Below are 7,500 nucleotides of genomic sequence, written 5' to 3' on the forward strand. Positions count from 1 at the left end.
CGAAACTACATATAAATGACTAAACTTCACCCAATTTACACTGTACCTTGTGTAGGAGTTTTTTTGTATCTACCACTCTAGTGTGTGTTATGAATATTCTTTGCACACTGCAAGCAAAAAAAAAAAGAATATTTCCAATAAGGAATCGAGCACAACCTATAGGCCTATGAAAATGATTTTCCCAGAGCGAGTTAAAAACGAGAGGGAAAAAAAATAAACGAAGGGAAGAGTTTCAAAATACAATATCAATCAGCTGTGAAATGAGTTTTGGAGGGATTTTGGCCTAATTAACACCATGTTTATCGACCCCCCACTGGGGGCTTGGAGTCAGCCGAGCGGTCAGAGTTTATTTGTTTCTGTCTGATTGTTATTGATGGTGAGCATGCAGGACCAAGCCGCCGACGCTGGGAGTGTTGTGTTGTGGTCCGGAGTGGAGTGGACGCCCCCGTAAAAACACAACAGCAGCTCGGCTAATAGGACCAGGACGAGGACACCAAGAACACTATAGTCTGGGGAAGCCATCCCCTCACGCTACACTTCACTTCATTTCACAGAACTAGAGGATCCGATCCAACAGCTGGGGGCACTGGCTGTTACGCTGGAGACCAGGGCCGGCGCTAGGCATTGGCAGACAAGGCGGTTGCCTAGCTAGTGCGCTAAATTTCAAGGGGGCACCAGTAACGCCCAAAGGTCCCACAGAATTAGAACATCAAAAAATAAAACATTAAGGTTTACCTTTAACATGATTATTCCATGCTCAGTATATATGTATTGCACATGTGGGACAGCACATGCGGTTGCCTAGCTAGGGCGCTACATGTCTTGGGGCGCCAGACACACTTAAAAGTCCCATAAAATTAGAACGTCAACTGAAATAAAACATTAAAGTTTACATTGACTTATTATTCATTGGCATTCAGTATTATAGATAGGTACAGTACTAGATCAGATGTGCTTGATAAGATGTACAATGTTATGTTTACATATGTCAATTTCTAGACACTGAACACTCTGGACACTGAATGAGGACTGCCATTAACTTACTTAGAAGAAAGTTAAGGGTTGATTTGGGGGTGCAGATGACCAGGTATTTTATCAGACAGAGCAACCCCTAAATGTAACGTACATACAGGAACACTCCCTCCACTTGATTGTTCAGGGCAAGTTTCTTGTTAGATTACATTGTTCCCCTTGTGTCAATGTACCAGGAGCCTCAAGATCTGAGAGAGGAAGTGCTAGTCCTAGTGATCCGGTTTGCCTGTCTAATTGAACATTTTGGCAGGTTCAAAAAATGAGAATAAATTCTCTGACTACGGCACTCCAAATTAAAATGTCTTTATTAATATGACAGGTCCTACATGGACATATTAAAAACAAGGCCCACACGTAGCGGCATGAGTGCCTTCTTCAGGCCCTGAACCGCAGGATTACAGGTTCAATCCCCAACCTTACCAATAGCTCTCTCATTGCTCCAGGTACTGTAACCAATACCCTGTAAACAAGTGTAAGTCACTTTGGATAAAAGCGTCAGCTTCAAATACAATACAATGTACACTCTCAGAAATAAAGGTACAGAACTCGTTGCTGAGCCAGTACCCTCAAGGGGAGTACCATTGTGTTGCTTGGGTGGTACCTCAAAAAAGAGGTGACAGATGCACATTGGTCGACATTGCAAGAAACTGAACGCACCTCTTTTTTGGGGTACCTATCAAGCAACACAATGGTACTCCCCTTGAAGCGACCAGTTCTGTACCTTTGTTTCTGAGTGTAAGGTTATGAATCATGATGAGGCGGAAGAAAACCAGAAGAGTAGTAGAATGAGGCAAAGAGCTTGCATGGCAATAGGTCTGCTTGGCCAAAGTTGTCAGTCTCTCTCCCTATGTGCAGGGATCTGACTTGCCAGGCTGAATGGAGCATTTTGGCACTGGTCTGTCCAGTGTAGGGATGGTGAAAATTGAAAAAACTCTTAACCGGCTACTGAGACTCATTTATCTGAAATTATACAACGTTCGCGTGCCTGATATGCACAGCACTGATTTTCTTAAATTTTACTTTTCACATCCTTTTTTGCTGTGCAGACAGGTCCTGCCATTATCCTGCCACTGTTGCCAGATGGAAAATGCTGAATTATCGTACTAAAATCTCAAAATTATCATTTTGTTGGGCTTTTTGGGAGGAAATTATTATTATAATTATTATTATTATTATTATTACAACCGGTTAACCGGTGGCAGAACATTTTAACCGGTTAGCGGTCGACTATCGGTTAAACGGTTACCGGTTAACATCCCTAGTCCAGTGTCTACTCGCTCTCTTTCATGATGACGAGACAGAATGAAACAAGCAAGAAGTCTGCCTGCTGTACACACTACAGTAGGCTATGGATCAAATGTAGTGTACAGTAGTACATACAGGAACACTTCACTTGCTGATCGTTAGGTAAGATTCTTGTTAGATTAGGTAAGATTCTTCCTCCTGTGCCAATGTACCAGAAGTATCAGTGCCAAATCCAATGACATGCAGGGGTCTGACTTGCCAAGCTAATTGAACATTTTGGCACTGACCTGTCTAGTCTCTGCTTGTTCACTTTCGTGATGGCGAGACAGAGGAAAAACAAGAGGAGAAACTAGAGCAAAGAGTTGACTGCTGAGTGAGGGAACGAACCATGCTTGACCCCCTGATGCAATTTGACGAAAGTCTGCGATCATGATAGCTGGGCTGAGGAAAGGGGCTTATTCTGGCTTCAGACGAGGCAGAGGCGAGCGTACAACATCGATATTGCTGGCTGCCACCTGGCTGCTAAGAAATGTGTATTTTACGACAGTGATTAAAAATGCAGCGTGGCGACGATGAATCGATTGTTTGATTTGACACAAAATAAGAAATCAAAGAGAGCAGCAAGGAAACAAAAAAAAAACTCCCACACAGAATAATTCACTGTTTCTTTAACATTGTGAAGTGTGTGTGTGTGTGTGTGTGTGTGTGTGTGTGTGTGTGTGTGTGTGTGTGTGTGTGTGTGTGTGTGTGTGTGTGTGTGTGTGTGTGTGTGTGTGTGTGTGTGTGCATATGGAGGGGGAGTGTCTGGCATGTGAAATCAAGCTAAAGTAAGGGTGAAGGTCTACGAAAGGTTATCCTTTTGCCGACAGAGACTGAAACAAATGGGCCGCATAAAAACTGCTTGTGGATTGTGTACTGAGCACCAGGCACTTTTACTTTTGCTGTCTACCTTTGCAAATCAAAATCCGTTACAGGAGGCAGAGAGAGAGAGAGAGAGAGAGAGAGAGAGAGAGAGAGAGAGAGAGAGAGAGAGAGAGAGAGAGAGCGAAAGAGAGAAAGAAAGAAAGGAAACATCAGGAAATCAATAAGCTACTCCCTTTTCATGGTCCAGTCTGGATGTACAGTATCTGATACCCGTGGATGGATTGAAGCGAAGTGTCTGCCTCTGTTTCTGTTCTGCTACAAGTTTCAGTTAGCCTAGTTCCACTTTTCCCATCCCATTATCACAGATAACAGCAGAGATGTGTAAAGCAGAACTACTGTTACGGATAAAATTACAATTACAACAATATTACTTATTTCCAACAATGTAATTTCAAACTACTAATGTGTTACATCCATAAGAGTACTTGTACTTTCTACCTCTACTACATCTCTGGACAACAGAGACATCTTTCGTTTTCCTGAGACTTCTCATACTTCTCGACCTGAGAGCTGACCCTCCTTTTTTCCTCCATGTTTTGATGGTTCTCAGGAGCCAGTCCAATGTCTTCTCCATGCTCTGACTCCATGGAGGCCTGCCATTCCCAGCCACTGCTGCCCAATACAACAATCCTCTTATTGGAAAGGGGCTGCCTCAACAGATTCAGTGAGCAGGATATACAGTACCCTTGTGGTAATTGATTTTTCTTTTCCCTCTTTTCTATTTCTTTCCTCTATTAGTTTTTCTTTTTTTCTTTTCTATTTCTTTCCGCTATTTGTTTTTTTCTCTATTTTTGTCTGGTGGAAATCAGGGAGATAGTTACAGGCTGAGATGATTAACACCTGTGGGACTGTCACTCTTTCACACTCGACTTTTGGTCATTAACCCCTTAAGACAGGTCATTATAAATTAGCTGTTACCAGAATGGCAATGACCAAGTCGTAATCTATTACTAAAGGCCCCGTTCACTGTCATAGTAATGTAGTACTATAGTAGTTAACTTTCAATGTCTATTACAGCGTGCCATAGGAGGTACGGCGTGCATTAAGGGGCTACGGAATGGAGATATTTTCGTCTTTAATTTACTTATTGTTAATATTTGAAAAGACAAATTTGTTAAGACAACTCCCAAAGAAGAGTTTGTGCTCAGCATTCACAACGCATTATATATGTACGGTGAGTATCTCTTAGGACCCGACCTTCTCTGCTCAAAACAAAAGAGACTCAGTCCAGATACAACAGTCAAAATAAACCCACAGCTAAAAAAGCCCCAAAAGCACCAATTAAATACAAAAGGCAAGAAACAGCTGACCTTTGCTACCAAAACAAATGTAATACTCCATTAAAAACACTCCAAGTCAAAAGTTTCAGGTTTCAATTTAAAAATGCTGGATTGGACATGACGTCGTCGTCTCTCTACAGTAGCTCTCTCTCTCTCTCCCTTTCTCTCTCTCTTTCTCTCTTTCTCTCTCTCTCTCTCGCTCTCTCTCTCTCTCTCTCCCTTTCTCTCTCTGTGACGTGAGCTGTTGAAAAATTAATTTAGATTGTGTCGATAGTGACCCAAGTAGTTAGAAGAAACCTCTGTTTCCATTCCTTCGAGGGGTCACATATACTCCGAATCCACACTGAATCTACAACTCTTCCCCCCGCTTTTTTTACACACACACACACACGCACGCACGAACACACGCACATACGCACGCATGCACGCACACACTCCTCTCTCTCTCTTTCTCTCTCTCTCTCTCTCTCTCTTCTCTCTCTCTCTCTCTTCTCTCTCTCGTGCAAGAAAAAACAGAGAGATGAATCTGAGTTTGAGCCGGTGGGGATTGGTCTCATTAAATAAGCAGGCAGTCTGCAGGGCAGCTATTCCACATGAACTTTCCTCTCAGTACTCCTCTTCATTCTGCACCACTAACATTTCACGCCTGGAAAATCGCCTTGTTAGAACTCTTTTTTTCCGCATCCTCTAGTGAAAACATAAACATAGTATAGGCCTATGCATTATATCTACAAAGCTCTCTTGATATTTGGCTCGATCGCACGTAGGAAATGCCCAATTAGCAAGTTTATGCGGTGGAGGGTGCATTTTGTATGGCGGATCAACACAAACACTGAACGCCAAAGCGTGAGACGCTATTAGATAATCCTGAGATCCCCCCACCTATCACCACACACCACCACCACCGCCTCCTCCTCCTCCTCCTCCAAAAGATAAGTTGGTTCGACACTCGTCAGCCCAGCCACGTCTCTCCATTCACCCTGCCTGCTTGCCTGGTCTGGCCTGCCTGCCCGCACACCCGGCAAGTCACCAGTCATCCACACACAGCGCGTCTGACAGAGGCTGCACCTCCCAATCTAATGTAGGTTAATTGCTTCCCACCCCGGCTGGATAATTCATTAAGCCCTTTGGTGTTGCAGTCTGACAGAATAAGTCGGCGCTGCCTGCTGCTCCCAGGAGTGCCGGCATTCAGCGTTTTGGATGAGCGCTCCCTCACGCCCCCCCCCTCACGTCCCCCCTCCACCCACCTCCTTGCTCTCCACAAACCCACAACACACAGGAAAAAATGCATCGTTGATTCAACCCTTAGAGAGTTGATTTAGCATCTTGTTCCCTCAGTGATTCTCCAAGTGTGGTCCGGAGACCACTGGTGGTCCGCGATAGAGCTCAGGTGGTCTGCAAGTGGATTTCAACTTTTACAAGACAAGCTAGCGGTAGGCTATATTTGTAACATTATTACAAAGCTAAACATAGCTGAAGTCATATGTTCACCTCAACAAGACAGGCATGTAATTTGAATAAAAATGAAGTTGTCTGCATTGAAATTAGTGGTGTCAAATTAGCACACAGGAACCGTAAATTCAGTTGACAGGTGGTCACTGTACAGGTACATTTTGAGGGGGAAAAAATGGTCCTCGGTCTGAAAAAGTTTGAGAAACACTTCTAAGTGTTGAACACTGCATTTTTACTGAGCACCCAGCCCCTTGCTTAGGCCTACACCTTTTCTATACTCTGTCCACCCCATCCTCCATATCTCCATCCTCCATATCTCCATATCTCCCCCTCCCTCGCTACATCGTGACCAGAGGTGTCAAAAGTAAAAGTGAAAGTACATTTGTGGTGTAATTACAACACTAGCACATGGCATTACATAGATGTAACACCATTTACTCCATTGTACCTAATGATATAGATAGACTGTGTTATTACTGAAAAACACTGAAAACCTAACAAGGTCCCACCACCACATACTTGATCCAACCGGTGCAAAATTAGGTGATCGTAAGACAAGTACACAGGTCTGCTGGTTACTCAGATAAGTTACTTGTCTTGGAAGGAAACAGTGTTTCTTTTTTTACTTTTACTTTTACCTTTGACACCTCTGATCATGACATGGCGATGATACTATACTTTGGTACGATGGAGGGAATTACTCTGGACTTACAGTACAAGTATTACTGTACATGCACACCAGAAACGACCATAGAGACAAAGTAGTGCAGGGTCGTTGAAGAAGTTTTGCTGTATTTCGCTCTGGACGGGATATTGACATGCTTGATTTAGCTATTCACATAACGGCACTAACTTGTCAGCCTGGGACATTCGAAGATCTGAACATTCCAACTGGTTTTCGCCGAACCGCGTCATATCTCATTATCAAAATATTAGCTGATTTCTAATCTCTGAAATTCGCTCTGGTCACCCAACTTGCTTCGCCCCCTGGGTAATTTGCTCTGGTCGCGCCATTTGCTGACCATCCATAGACGAATAATGACTTCTGCCGCTCTGGTCGCTTTTGACGTGAACGAATTGTTAGCAGGATGGCGAATTAGGCTGCTTAGTACATTTCTAGGAGTGTTAATTCAACAACGAGTAAGTTAAGACAAACACTATGCATGTCAAATTTGGCTTGCTAAGTGTTGAATGAACATTTAAAATCAGGGGTTCTCAAAACGTTTTGAAATGGATCAGAACATTTTCCTAGTTCATAACAAACTTTCTAGAATCCCTGGCAATGTGTCGTGGACCTTCTGCTGTAAAAAATAAACTGTGCAGGGAACAAGCTCCATGTTCGCTGGCAGAATGGCAAGGAGGAGGAAGAGGGTGGCAATCAAACCCTTTGCTAATTACAGCTCTGCCTTCGTCTTCATACATCAGTGAGCCAAGTGTAAATAATTCGATGCAAGTGTTTCAGATTTGTTTTGTTAAAGAATCCCTTGACGGTGCGAAAAGGGAAAGCTGAGGGGTGGTGATGGGGGTGGAAATGGGAGTGGGAGCGAACAGACTTCAAGAGTGAAGT

The sequence above is a fragment of the Engraulis encrasicolus genome, chromosome 23 (assembly GCF_034702125.1).
Source record: "Engraulis encrasicolus isolate BLACKSEA-1 chromosome 23, IST_EnEncr_1.0, whole genome shotgun sequence".
In the NCBI taxonomy this organism is placed as follows: Eukaryota; Metazoa; Chordata; class Actinopteri; order Clupeiformes; family Engraulidae; genus Engraulis; species Engraulis encrasicolus.